At 32.8% G+C, this 16,151-nt stretch overlaps 1 protein-coding gene across 2 annotated transcripts in view; it reads right to left on the bottom strand.

The window, feature by feature from the left end:
* Positions 1 to 16,151, bottom strand: part of USP22 (ubiquitin specific peptidase 22) — a 246,243-nt gene that overhangs the window by 209,454 nt on the left and 20,638 nt on the right. The gene's annotated exons all lie outside the window — the stretch shown is intronic.

Genomic DNA, 16,151 nt, shown 5'->3' with positions numbered 1-16,151 from the left:
TAATTTCACATTATTTGGACAAGAACTAATAGAGTTGTGTTGGGATACTACACTGAAACAAGTATCTGAACCTGAAAACCTTATAGTTTTGTCAAGAAGGTGAATAAAGGTGAAAAGAGCTCTCAGTTTTATCAAAGTAATTCAAATTTTACAAACCACTTATTTTATTTGTATGAAATGGGTTTTTCTGCTATCATAAAGACAAAATCTCCAAAAAGATGAATAGCAATATCAATTATTTTATAGTTTAAGAAATTCTCCAGTGAAAAATAAGTCCAATTACATTTTAAGATCATAAAACACAATAAATTTTCAAATTAAGTAGGGATCTTGGTGACATTTTTGAGGGGAAGAGGTCAGTAGGTAAAGTTTAGAAAACAAGTAAGTGCTACAGAAGACAGAGGACTTAATAATTAGTAAACAGAAGTGGTTCATAGTTCTCCCTCTAACTCTAATTAGCCATGAGCTCAGTCAAGTCTTTTACATTGTCTAAGGCAGTTTTCTAGTCTGTGAAAAGATGTTATGTTGAACCACATGTTCTCCAAAGAAGTTTTGGTTTTTTTCTAACCATTCAATTTTAAAATTCTATCGCCCCTAAATTTAAATTTTCTTTTTTAAAATGCAATGGGGAGTTAGGTTAAGTTTATGAAGTTTAAGAGTTTAAGTCCTTTTTCTCTTAAACTTCATAAACTTAATCTAAGTGGAAAGCAAAGAAAAGCAGAAGAATTATTGTCATTATTTAATTAGCATATTTGAAAGAAGTAAAAAGTTGCTCAAAAAAAGGCAATAAATATTTCAAGCTATTAAGTAGTACAGAAAACCAAATGAAATATCTGACTAGATGGCAGTAGTTACAATATTAAAAAATAAAGTAAGAAAGAACTTATTTCCTTCTTAACTTAAAGAATTTCAGTGAATACCAAAGGAGGATGCTCCATAATTGTAGTGTTTAAATAAAACAGAATAGCTTTCAATTCTGGACATCTTATATCAAAATTAATTTACTAAAACCCTTTTCTATTATCATAAACAACTATTTATATTCCCATTTTTTTTTTTAAGTTTAAAGCTAATCAGGCTCTCTCACAATGATCCTGTGAAAATGCAATACAAAGCCAAGCATTACTATCGCAATTTTACACATGTGATACCTGAGGAGGCTCAAAAAGGCCCACAAAACTATTGATTCAGGAATCAAAGCTACTACTTCCTTCTGTCCACTATATTATACTTTCTGAAATGTTTATTCATGTATCATGTCTAGAACGTCTCTTAATTGAAATTTTCAGTGTGGAACACATATTCATGAGAACTAAGAAGCTTTAAAAGAGAAAATGAAGTCATGTCAATTGTATCCCATATAATAATACTAACTACAATAAATTATGTTAATAGTTTATAATAATATACTAATTATATATAATAATACATATATTATTATAATATAATTAACTAGGTTATCACTTGGATATGATTAATTGAAACAATCTAATGCAAACTATCTGGAGGAAACAAAAAGTGCAAACAGAATTTATTAAAACTGTTGTCTCTTTTGCAGTTATTTCCTATGTAGCATCAATTTTCTTTCCTCTAATAAATGTAATTTGTCTACTTCATTTTATCAGTTCTCATGGCTTATATTTTAGATCAGTATACCTATTCCACAAAATGCCTGGAACAATACACTCACTTTAAGTATCTTCCTTTTACCAGAAGATAGGTAGCTTATCTTACCTTATAAGGCTAAGATAAACTTATCTGAAATGGCAGCTAGGTGCTGCAGAGAACAAAATGCCAGGCCTGTACTCAGGAAGACAACATCCAAGGTCAAAACTGACTTCAGACACTTACTAGCTATATGATATTGGGCAAGTCACTTAATTCTCTTTGCCTTAGCTCCCCATCTGTACTATGAGCTAGAGAAGGAAATAGCCAACCACTCTAGTATCTTTGCCAAGAAAACCCCCAAATGGGATCATGAATAATCTGAAACAACTGAACAACTCTTACTTGAGTATTTATCTTCCTTAGAGTCCTGAAATATTTGGGAATGGAAAGGATAACTTATATCTATATCAGTTTGAAAGGACCTCAGGAGTCATGAAGATCCTGACAGAAGAAGGAATTTCTCCTACATTGCATATGATTTATGCTTGAAGACTCCAGTAAAAAGAACTCACTTCTGAAAAAGGCAATTCATTCCATTTTTGGTTAACTATTTTTCCTTTTTAATCAAGTCAAAATCTGCTTCTCTACCACTTCTCTCTTTTTTGGTCTCAAAAAATTGGCATGAGACCATGCCAAATAAGTTTAATACCTCTTCCCAAGGACAGTCCTCTCATATCCTTGAATGACTCCCTTGAAGTTTTCCTGTCTCAGGGTTAAAAATTCCAAACTCCTTCACCTGGTCCTAGTATAAAATATTTCCAAGCCTCAAAAAATAGCACGGCAAGGATGACGTGGTCTGTACAATTAATCAGCTCCATCTTCCTTTAAGGAAATTAAAAAGGAAGAGAAAAGTATAAAGTCTTAGGTGACAATTGAACATCCATACAAACTACTCTACTGCTATTCCCCCTTCTTTCCACAAAGCAAACAAACTCTTGAGCCAAGGAGAATTGGTGGGGGTGGCTCTATTACTTCATTATAAGCTTGAAATGCTTAGTTACTAAGACACCAAAATTAAACTATTATACTGAAGTGCAAAAAATCTGCTCTAGATCTAGAATCCAGCACCTAAATTTAAGACTGAGATAAAATTTTTAGTTGTTTAGGGAAAAAAAGGAGATAAGGGGACAGGTGGGGAAGAGCAAAGAAACCACACTGTTACAACAAGGCATTAGTTCCCAAATTCAAAAAACTCAGGAATCTGCTCTATAACATCCATTCTCACAATCCTATTTTTTTTTACCAAATCCAAAGGTTATGGCTAATTTGATCAAAGATTTTTTTTTAAAAAAGCAAAGAAAAAGATATACAGAAAAACTCAAAAGTAGAGCTGAGCATAGCATATCTGACTTGGGCTCCTCAAGCTACAAATATGATGTGCTGATGGCCAATTATCCTTCTTCCCAAATTCTCTAAATCCCATTTTGTCTTGTCCCATAAAGTCAGAGAACTGAGATTAAGCCTGAGTTATAATCAATGTCAAGAAATTCAAGAGTCCTCAAAAGTAGGTTGCCAGTACTGCTCAGGCTGAGGAACATTGGTCATGACATCACAGACACAACCAGGAGCACAAAATATTAAGTGTCCTTTTGTCTTTTGGTGAAAATCTATACTGAAATACTAGTCACTATAATGCCCTGTCAAACTGGTCCCCTGAATTTTTTGAGGACCTAGATATAAGTTGACCAAAAAAGTAATCTGGGAATATCAACATGACACAATACTTCCTAATTGCACATTAGGCTAAAGCCGATAGCTTAATTTTCCTGAGATTGTACAGCTGTTCTAATTACTTCATTATTATATCAAATGTGTGAAATACCTAATCATTTTATTAGCTGACATTTGTTAAAGTAAAATAGTAATTTCTCAATTTTCAAGTGAATAGGAACATTTATATTGGTTCAAATATTTTCCAGAATCTATTTTAAAACAAAAACCTTACACATCGCCGTATTTATGACTAAGCAATTTCTAAGAAAGGTTCTCCCCACCCTTTCCTCAATAAACACAGTATGTTGACTGCACAGGTTTTAAACAGGTAATGATAACATAAGGTTTTCTTATACTTTGTCACAGCTTTCGAATAATGACAAAAGAAAATCTTGTAATCCTAACAAGAAAGAACTTTTTAGAAGATCTTGCTTTATTTAACAAGTATACTATGAATCAATCAGTACCTGAAATTTCTAGTTCTTAATTTTAGCACATTTAATACATTTTTATAATATTAATATACTATAATACTAAGGGCAGATAGATGGTATACTAAATACAGTACTAGACCTGAAGTTAGAAAGGCCTGAATTCAAATCCTGCCTCAGATGCTTACTACTTGTATAAAATTGGGGTCATTTAACTATGTTTGTCTCAGTCTGAGGAAATGACAAACCAAAAAACTCCAAATGGGTCACCAAGAGTTAGACACGATTGAAACAAATGGACAACAATATTATAAAAGAAATACCAGGATAAAATACTTAGAGACATTTTCATCTAGTTTAAATTAAAAGATCATTTATTTATTATGGAACAGCTCTGGGGTTGGGGGGAGAGGAGGGAAGGACCCTCTGCCACTTTTAATATTTAGCCCCATTTCCTTCTAGATGTATCAGAGGGAATTCACTATCCACTCACTTGGATTTATAATGTCAAAGTTCAACTACTACAATCCAGATGAATGAGAACGAAAACATTTAAGTGAATGTTTTCAATCATGGTTTTTTTTCTTTTCCAACTGTAGTAAGGAATTTGCAACTAACCTGGATATCAGTCCAGAAAGTTTCTTGAGGGAAGTATCTCATTTAATTTTGTAAAGTGTAGTTTCTTGCCAAAATAAAGAACTTGAACATTCCTTGAATTCAATTGTTTAAAGTTTTTCCTTACATGAATCCTTAGCTGCTACCCTGTAACTTTCACCTATTGAACCTCTTTAGCATCCAGACTTTAGATACATTTAATGCCTCTCCACATGACAATTCCTTAAGTATTTCTAGCTAGCTATTATGTCACATGTTAAGATTTTTCCTCTCCAGACAAAATTTTTCCCCTTCCTGCAATAGATTCTTGCATTATACAGTCTCCAAACCCTTTACTTTGAGAGTTATCCTTCTTATAGATGCTGTATCTGAAGATTTTACAGCAATAAAACTTGTGTGCTTTTTCCTCTTAAGTCTACCACTAGTGGTAAAACTCTAAAATCTTGGGTGTTTCAAAAAGATGGTCAAAGGTGCCATTTCCCTCTAATCTAAAGCCCTCAGAAAAAACTTCCCCATTGTTTCCTGGAATCACACTGAAACTGCTTGGGTAATTATTACTCCTAGAAAACTCAAATTACTACTGATACAAGTAAAGTCCATGGACAAACTTTTACCAACAAAACATATTATTAGTATAGAATAGGCACACAACACTGTTTAAACATGAAAGGCTTATAGATTTTTGGAATCTATTGGCAAGTTTTTAAATTGATTTATTTCCAGAGTCATAAATCAAAAAACTATTAAGATCATCACACATTTTAAAAAACTACAAGAGGCAAAATTTTCAAAAAATGCTAATCCATAAGAAATTTACTTACCTATGCAGCTGGAGATGGCACAAGAGATCACTAAATAGACTTGGAACTATCACCTCCTCATTTTAAATCCTAGGTTTGATTAAGTAACTTAACCAAGGCTATATAGTCTCTTACTGCACAGTTAGTTTAAGAACTCAGGACCTAACAAATTTTTCTTATGAGAAGATTGATAAAAGTAGCTATTATTCCAGAAATCATGTATTGGACCAAGGGATTTTTTTTTTTTTTTTTACTGAAACTGTCAAATCATAATCTCTAATTGCTATTTCTTATCACACCAAAATTACTGAAGTTATTAGTACCACAATGAATCAAAACAAAGCAAAATATATACAGTTTCATCAATCTGTGCTCAAGAGAATAATTTCCTCTTCTGAGATCTGGAATTTTCAGTTGCGCAATGAGTCTATAGTATTTAGTACTTAAGTCATAATCATCCTTTCTACAGAGAAATTTAATTTAACATAACAGGCTAGGTAAAAACCTAAAACTAACATTATAGGGTCAAACATTTATATGTATGCATATGTACACACAAACATATGTTCAGATTATATAATATGGTCCAACTCAATATTAGCAATACTCAAAAGAATAACCAATTATTAGCAATGTAATAATGTTCTAAATCACTAATAAATGCAAATCAAAACAATACTGAGATTTTACCACATATCCAGCAAACTGGCAAAATTGGCAAAAGATGGGTACACTATTGGCGGAGCTATGAATTGATCCAACTATTCCCAAAAGCAATCTGGAATTAAGCAAAGGAAGTGACTTTAACCCTTTGACTCAGGATTACAATGTTAGGCATATACCCCAAGGAGATGAATGATCATATTTCATAATGGTATTTTTATAGCAGCAAAAAAAGGGAAACAAAGTAGACAGCCCATAAATTAAAAAATGACTAAACAAGTTGTAGTACATAAATGTAATATAATATTATTACATTGTAAGAAATTAAGAACATGATGAATACCAAGAAGCACAGGAAAATGCAAACTGATGCAAAAGAAAGCAAAATCAGTAAAACAATGCACTCAGCAATATAATTAAAAACAACCACCCTCCAAAAAAAAAAATAAAATAAAAAACAAACCCTGAAACCTCAAAGAGACAGATGATATAGTCTTTATGTTAGAAGGGATGGCTCTCATAAAAACAAAAGCTATCAATAAAAATTATTTTTTAAAAGCCAATGCCTTAATATTGTCTTTGGATGCACCAGCAAAATTTAACTGAGAAATAAATACCTCCATTTAACACTTCCATGCTTAACTATGGTATGGAAGAAACTGATTTTCAAAAGGCTTTATCAGTGAAGATAGACCCGACAGATCCTAACAAGTTAGAAATGCTTCAAGCAGAGTCCTGGTAATAGGATAAATACCTGTCTTTGGAAGAAGAGTCTAGATGAGTTTGAAAAGGCTCATTCTCAGAAAGTTAGCCTCTAGTCAGTGGTCCTCAAACTTTTTAAATAGGGGGCCAGTTCACTGTCCCTCAGACTGTTGGAGGGCTGGACAACAGTAAAAACAAAAGCTCACACTCTATCTCCGCCTCTCAGCCCATTTGCCATAACCAGCAGGCAGCATAAACGTCCTCAGCGGGCCGTAGTTTGAGAACTCCTGCTCTAGGTAATGATGTTTTTTCAGTAACTGAAACTTATAAAGATCATTTAAAAGAATTATGAACTATGTTGATAGAAGTGCATCTACCAATAAAACTATAAATCCTTTAGGATATGACCAGCACTGTCAAAAGCCAATCTCATAATCACCAATGATAGATATGCTAATACAGAAAACAAAAAACAATATATAAGGATCCTTTCTTTCCAAGGAATTCAAACATACAATGTCATTTTTATTTGTTCTCTCAGGATCCTTAAGTGAAAAATAAATAGGAATTACCACTAAAGTTGAAGGCTTGCTCTCATGTTTACATAAACAGCTTAATACTATTCTACAAAAAGGGACACTGAAACAAAGAGCAGTTAAACTCTTCTGTCTAGAGCAAGGTCTCCTATTACTCCATCAAGGTGCTAGAAAAAAAAAACAAACCGGTTAAATTAAAAAGAATCAAAATCAGATTTCCTGAATGTTACCCAAAGATCAAACAAGACAGCATTATAATTTTTTCATTTAGATATCAAGCAGTAATTATATAATAATTTTCATCATCAAATTGGAATATATCTTTCTTATATAATAGGAGATATAATTGTACTACTGGGGAGGAAAACAGAACATCAAAGTTCAGAAAATCCTTTTTGATTTAAAACTATGAATCAAAAATGATCTTTTTCACAATATAGACAAGTCTTTCTGCCTGTTTCCAATTCTTTCTAAGATGCAAACTCTTCCTATTGTCTACACAAAATAATTTTCATGTCACTAGTTTTATAGTTTAGACATTTGGCTATGGAACAACATTCATGAAATAATTTTCTCCACTGTTATATAGCCAACAAGTCTGATGAGAGGCAGTTTATACCATATGTTGAGAGTTTTACAGCATGAATTATCATCTTGATTACCAAAACTACAATACTTACTTGGAATAAAAAAAAAATATGATCAGGCATTGTGGGGTGGGAAGAAACACTATACCCCCTTCCCCTTCCCCACACAATTAATAATGATGACGCAGGATTGAAAGTAACAAAGAAGAAAATACATTTTTCTACAAAGACATAACAAAGAAGTAGCATATTTAGGTCGATAAACCTAAAAAGTATATATACAACTGTTGAAACCTAAAATTGCAGTCATCATTGAAATTCCACCAAAATTTGAGGAGCTCAAACTGATTTCTTAGAGAAAACTGATCATCTGAAGAATACTGTTTGCAGCAACGGCTCTTAGATAATCACCAATAATAGTCAATCATTCTAAAATTAAAGTAAAAACCAGAAACAATACTAATAAGAAATTGTCACATTCTACCTTAAATGCAATACAGAAAAAAATGTTTATCCCAATTTATGATTTCAATGGTGCTATAGCCATAGTTGCCAAATTTTTTTTTCAACACAAGGCCCTATCAGTAAAAATTTCTGGGCAGTCAGGACCAATATATGTATTTACAAGTATTTCTATACTAGTATATTATATACATCATAAAACACATTAAAAATATGAGGCAAAGATGAAACATTTAAAATAATTTATGATTAATATTTTAATGAGAGCAAGTAAGGGTAAAAAAAAAATCAATCAATTGTTCTTACAAACTAACTTGAAGGTGATGCATTTTGAGACTTTTAACAAAAACTTACTTTTTTTAAATATATGAATTTTAACAGGGGGCACCCAGAAACAAAAACTTAATGCTGAATAGAACTAGAACACTATACACAACAAGAAGATTATGCAATGATCAATTATGATGGACATGGCTCTTTTCAGCAGCCAGATGATTCAGACCAGTTCCAATGATCTTTGGGTGTAGATGGTTTTCTTCATCACGGAAGAAGACCATGGGGAGTGAGTGTAGATCACAACATCATATTTTCATTTTTTTGTTGTTTGCTTGCATTATGTTTTCTTTCTTAGTTATTTCCTTTTTGATCTGATTTTTCTTGGGCAGCATGACAATTGTGAAAATATATTCAGAAGAATTGTACATGTTTAACATATACTGAATTATTTGCCATCTAGGAGAGGGGATGGGGGTGAAAGGAGAGAAAAAAAATTTGGAACACAATATATTATGTTCCAAATATTGAATAATGAATATTGGGGGGCAGCTAGGTGGCACAGTGGATAGAGCACCAGCCTTGAATTCAGGAGAACCAGAGTTCAAATCTGGTCTCAGACACTTAACACTTCCTAGCTGTGTGACCTAGCAAGTCACTTAACCCCAGCCTCAGAAAAAAAAAAAAAAAAAAAAAAAAATGAATATTAAAAAAAAAAAAGTCTATAAAAAAAAACAAGCTCAGCACAATATATAAATGATCTCATTTGATTCTCACAATAAAATTGTTATGCTACTAAACATTATTACCTTCATTTTACAGATATGGGGAACTGAGGCTCAGAGAGATTAAGTGATTTTCCATATCAGTAAACTGCCAGTATAAGTGAACTAATCCCCAGTTCAGCACTCCATCTATGGTGCTATATTCCAACATGAAGAATCACTTCCTTCTCATCTCATGTAGCACTTTGTTTATATAATCCATGTCATAATTATCTTATATCATTCTGCCTACTAACTCCTGGAATACAAGAAACAACCAGATCTTATTCCTTTTGGTACCCACCAAATACAGTATCATTTCACATTAGATACTCAATAACTATGGGCAAATTCACTGCAAAGCTACTGATGATCATCATAAAGCAAAAAGTAATTTTTAAAAAAACAAATGATTATAATTAGACAAAGTAGCTTGAAGTAATTATGCATTACTCTACACTGTTTTTCAGGAAAAACAATCATTAAAGTTAGGTATTCCTTTAAGGACTGACCACTTAAGAGGATAAGACAAAGTAATTCACAAAAGAATAATTAATACACCAAAGAAATAGAATGGTGTTTTGGTGTTTTAAGCATACAGGAAATCTGTATACTTAAAAATTTTATTAAAGACTAGAGAATGAAGAAGAGTTTTTTTTTTTCCCTTTCCTTTTTAAAATAGTTTTAAAAATTGAGAAATCATTAACTAAATGAAAGCTCAGATTTAAATAGCAAACAAGGCATTATTAACTGTATTATTATCCAACATTAGGATTTCACACTTGTGAGGATGGATAATCATATCTACTTAGATGCCTCTACAGATGTGATATGAAAATCCCAGTTTTCTGGAAAAGATAGTAGGAAAGAGTACAGGATATTAGGATAAAATTTCAACATGCTATTCACTTGCTTTTTAAAATATTTTCTAAAATCTGTTAGCATTACATCAATTTATTCATCCCACTGTGTTATGTTCTCTTTAAAATGTAATGTTCTCTGTTGAGGTTTTCTTGGGGTCTCTGGAGGCAGCCTTCATTTCAGTTTAGTAATCACAAGTGCAGCCAGGGACTACAGTTCTTTATTGTCTCTTTCAAAGTCTTGTCTCCATTCCTGGGGCCCTGCATTCCTTTCTTAGAGTCTGATCTCTCTCCTTGGTTCCAAGAGCTTGAGCTCCTGCTGCCAGTCCTTTGTTTCTGCAAGTTTCTACAAGCTTTTGCCTCTAGCTCTGAATCTCTCCCAATTCAAAGGTTCTTCCTTCCCTCCTTGTACTCTTCCCTTTACCCACCTACATCCATAATCAATGCCTTTCTCTCCTTCACCAGTCTTTTTCCCTTTCTACTGGCTTCTTCTAAGGACCTCCCACCTTTTAAAAAAGCTTAAACTGACCCCACGATCTCCTCAAACTGTCATCCTATACTCTTCCTTTAACAGACAGATGGGACTATAGGTTCCTTAAATATAGACCTGGAAGTGATTAGATCATTAAGTCCAACAACTTTATTTTATAATTGAGAGAACTGAGGCCTAGAGAAATTAAGCCATTTTCTGGTCAGAGGGAAAAAACGAGGATCTATAGCTAGATGTTGCAGAGGTAAAACTTGGACTTTCCTAATGAGAGTTATCCAGAAGCGGAAGAGGCTGCCTCAGTAATTTTGCCCATCACTGACAATCTTTCAACATAGGTGGAAAGACCTGTAATAGAGACTGCTTGTTAAGGAAGGGACCAAAATTGATGCCCTCTAAGGTCCCTACCAACTCAGATTGATTGATTATAATTAGTCTGGCTCATCTGTGATAAATTTCCAAAGCATAAACCTCAAGATTAACATTAGAACTAAGCACAGGCATTTTCAATCCAATTCAACAAGCATTAATTAATATGTATTATGTGTGTGTGCATATATACACATACATATATTTACTCATATTATACATATACATATGTATGAATGTATAGATGTGCATTTATGTACATGTATAAATGAGTATTAATGACTAATCAATGATAATCATAATACTGGCAATCAATTGATTAACCCACTTCTTCCTGAGGTATAGGAGTGTTATAAATACAAAACCAACATTTTTGCTCCTGTTCTCCAAAACTGTCTGATATATAGACTCAACAAATTCAGAAAGTCTTCCTGAGTATAAAAAAGATTAAACATAGACAGGAATTTAGGATCATACGTTTTAGAGAAAGAAACAGACTTTGAAATCATCAGTTCCAACCCCCTATATGAAAAATGAGAAGACAGAGATTCAATGTGTTGTTCAATTTCTTTGCCTCTTCACAGTCTAGGTCTTAAAAACAAAGGCCTCAAATCTGAACTGGACATGGCATTTCATAGGCAGCTAATTTTGTGAATGAATTGGACACTGTATTTGATCAGAATTTTTTTTTTTTTTTTTTGGTAAATCTCACTAGTATTGATCCATTTGATGTTGTCAAGTCTTTTATTTTCTCCTACTAGAAAAATTAATAGGATAAATCATACTGAACACTGTACCAACCCAGTTGTAGCTGTGTCTAGAAATTATCAATGAGAGTTGATACAAAGTTGATATCAATGAGAGTTGAGCCAAGGAAAGTGATAAATTTAAAATGCACAATGAGACATTTTGGAACACAGACAATGTGGGAATTTATTTTGCTAGACCTAACATTTACTATCAGGGTTGGATTTTTTTTTTTTTTTTAATTTTTCATGGTGGGGAAGACATGCTTATAAAAATAAATGAGTATTCATGTGCATATGTATAAAAATAATCTGTGTAATGACAATGACCAGATTTTTGTTTTCAAGAATAGAAAGCTTTCTGATCAAGAGGCACTTCTTGTTATTCAGATTAAGAATCCAGTTTTGAAAAACAATTCAAATATAACCAAGGAGGGATCTCTGTGATTTTCCGGGCAAATCATATTAAATTAATTCTGCTGTGTTTACTAAATTAATGTAATCTTATGTGTGAAGCCAATAGTAATTCATGGTAAATCAGCAATCAAAAGACTTTATGTAAGGATTTGGGATTTTTTTTTTCTAGGTTGTTTTGTTTTAAACAATTAAACAATAAGTTTGAAAGGAAATAATGGAGTAGTAAATTTGCATCAATCAAATTTGGAGACTTGTCTGCAGGATTTTAATTATGCATCATACACATCTTCAATCCCTAAGAGACTTTATATTTCTCTGTATCTCCTACAATACCTAGCATTATATTACACATAGCAAGCAAATACTTCCCTCCTGCCTACAGGAATGTTATTTCCAAAGACTTGTTAAGAACTGAAACTAAGCCAACTAGATATTGTTCATATACAGTGTTTTTTTACTTAATTTGTCAACTAACCAGAATAGAAAAGTCTTTTAAGAAGAATATGAAAATGTGTCAAGAGATCTCTTCAATCTCCAGGTGCTAACTGATTTTAATTAACTCCCCAACCTCCAAAACAAAATTATTTATCCCAAAGCATCAAAATGGAGTTCTAAAACACAAATTCCAAATTATCTATCTTTCCCCTACATAGATACAGCAAAATTCCACATATATCAGACAAGAAAATACTTTTTAATCTTTCTCCAACAAAACTATTAACAAATCCTACAAAACTATTAACAAATACTAGTCTTTCCAGCACTATACTTCAGACTTTTTTTCCCTTAACTTCACTAGGGCATGAAAAAACCTGCCAGTCTCAAAAAAAAGAAAAAAAGAAAGAAAAAGAAAAGTCAACAAATGAAATTTATTTGAAAATATCTTAGAAAATATTTTTAAAAGTACATTTTACCTACAAATGGAGAACCTGGAAGCATACAATATAATATTGCCTTAAGGTACAGTTTTCCATTTCAGCTGTCCACTCTCAAGATAGTTGTAGAGCTAAATGTGGAATAGTATATGAGCTAAAAAAAAAAAAAAAGAAGAAGAAGAAGAAGAAGAAATGTGTAATGAATCAATGCAATTAACATTCTGTCTAGGCAATTAAATTTCTCCCATCTCTCTTCTTTGGCAGAAACAAGTATGCTCAATATCCTTAAACTGGAGAAAACATGAGACCATGTATTTTTATTTTACTGTCAAGACTTATTTGATATTATTATAAGTCTCAATCTACCCCCCCTATTTTTTTTTAATTCTACAATATCTTTTCTAAACTGTTATGTAAACCATCTTTTAAAAAGTCATATTTTTGCATGTTAAAACTTAAAACCAAACTTCTAAACTGTGAATACTAAAAGCCTCACTTAAAATTTTCAAGTCAAAAGTAAAAATAACTTTTCAAAAAGTCAAACAAACCAGTCATATGAACTAGTACTGTTTGAACCTGTAATCATCTCTGATGAATGGGACCAAAAGATTCACAGGACTGAAATTGAGACTACCTTATGGCAGAAGCAATTTTCACATTTGGGATTTTCCACTGGTTATGACATATCACAAAAGTAAAATATTCCATAACCATTAGCAGACATTTTATGTATTTAATGCTGCTTAAGTTTAATAAACCATGTATTTGAAAAACAATGTGATTACATATTGGGAAATTAAGAGTTTTGTTCAAAATAACATTATTAAAAGTCTAAGTTGTCCAGGGGAAAAATACTATTAACAAAGAACATTGGAAGATGGTAGAGCTTAGCTGATTATATTCTAAGCTAACTCTTATTAACTCTACTAAATGCCAGACACTTTTCTAGGTACTGGGGATACAGATAATTTCCTAAGAGATTTTTGTATTTGTCCATATGTTCTACCTACTAGAACTAGTTTGGAAAATTAAAAACTTTAAATTCAAAGAATAGATTAAGTTCCAGAAATCCAATTATAGGAATAATGCATTATTGATGTGTCCTTGAGATATAAGGACTTAAAGTATTAAGGACACTCATTAAAGTATCATGAGTATAAAGTCAAAGTTTAGTATTCAGTGATCTGCTCCTTTTTATTCCTTAAAGAAAGTCATCAGAATGTGTTTTTCTCAATGAGATGATTCAGGCCAGTTCTACACCCAAAGAGAGAACTATGGGAATTGAATGTGAATCACAACATAGTATCTACTACTTTTGTTGTTTGCTTGAATTTTATTCTCTTTTTTTTTTTTCTTTTTGATCTGATTTTTCTTGTGCAGCAAGATAAATACATATGACTATATTGGATTTACATATTTTTACCATGTTTGTAGGGGAGAGGGAGTGAGAGGAAGGGGGAGGGAAATTGGAAGACAAGGTTTTGCAAGGATCAATGAAAAATTACACACACTATTCCCCCCCAAAAAAGTCACCAACTCAAATATTTCAAATATCATGGTTATGCCAATGATTTCCAATGCAGACCTAATTACATAATTCCAACTGCCTATTGTAAGATAGCTCTACTCAGAGATATTGCTATTATCTCCATTTCAATATATTCCAAACTGAAGTCAATCTCTTTCACTAACCCGATTTTGCCTTCTTTCATAATCCCTTCTCTTCTCTGGCTAGAATTTTTGGAATCATCTTTTTGTTGTTCCCCCTCATCTAGTTAATCACCAGAATCTTACAACTCTTCCTACACAATATAGCTCAAATTTGTTATTTCTTTCATCATTCAACCCTCATCCTAGTGTAAACCTTTGTCACTTCCAATAGAAATTATGTTAAGGGTCTCCTAACTGGCTTCCCTGACTTGATTTTTATTCTGTCAATTTGATTTTTCTTCTGAAGAATTTTCATGCTATTCCCTCCTGCTAAAAAACTGCTAAAAAAAACTTAATCCCTATTGTCTACCACATAAAATCTATCCTTCAAAAACTTTGAAACTAAACTTTGTCCTAACTTGTTTGTATAAAACCAAGTCCCAACAAAAGACTTTCCTGCCTCCTCCATGAAGTCTTTCCTAGAGTGCTCTCCCCACTTTCTAAACTTCTCTACTTACATCAAGCACACTACCAACAAGTCTACCTTGACCAACAAGTCTACAACCTGTGTTATTCTTTGCTATTCATTCTCCTTCACCCTCCATACCAAATCTCTTCTCTCCTAATTTTCACAGCATACCCTAATCATTCATCACCAACCACCTAATTTAATCCTTCATCACCTCTGTTTTAAAGTCTTTGCCCTCTCAAATACATTCTCCACTCAGCTGGAAAAGTGATTTCCCTAAAGCCCAGTTCTAACCATATTATTCTTTTAACTCAATAACCTTTGGTGACTCTCTGTTAACTCCCAGATCTAATATAAAATCCTTTGTTTTACATGGGAAGCTCTTTATAACCTAATTCTTTCCTATCTTCCAATCTTCTTACACATTGCTCCTTCCATCCATTCTACATTCCAGCCACTCCGCCTTCTTGGCATTTATCCAACAAAACCCTCCACCTCCAATCCAGCTCAGCTAGAATTCTCTCTCTCTCACCTCCAGCTGACAACTTCTCTGGCTTCCTTCAAGACTCAGCTCAAATTCTACCTTCTACAAGAGGTTTTTCCTAATTCTTCCCATTGCTACTGCTGCTTGATGCTCTATGATTACTTTCCCACTACTACAGATTTATCTATATATATACCTACTTACACATTGACTGCCCATTCAAATGTGAGCACCTTGAGAAGAGTGGCTCTTTGCATTTCCAAGCACTTAGCACATTGCCTGCCATATAGTTAAATGCTTACTGACTGACTCTAAACTAACTCATAAATAAACGACCCTAATCACGGAATTCTGTACTTAATTTCTAAGTTTAAAATTGTTTCTTGTAACTAAGTATGATTTTCCTCAACAGAAAGTCCCTTTTTAAAAGTTGTTTCCCTTCCCTTTTATGATTTCATCTGACGGGGGGGGGGGGGGGGGAAAGCAGCATTTGATTGGATGCAAAAGCCAACTTGGAATCTTAGTTGTCATCTTAATGTTCAACCAACTCTGATAAAGATTAAATATTTGCTGATCATTC

Source organism: Sminthopsis crassicaudata, chromosome 1 (genome assembly GCF_048593235.1).
Source record: "Sminthopsis crassicaudata isolate SCR6 chromosome 1, ASM4859323v1, whole genome shotgun sequence".
NCBI classification, from domain to species: domain Eukaryota; kingdom Metazoa; phylum Chordata; class Mammalia; order Dasyuromorphia; family Dasyuridae; genus Sminthopsis; species Sminthopsis crassicaudata.
This window is presented reverse-complemented; position numbering and strand designations above follow the sequence as displayed.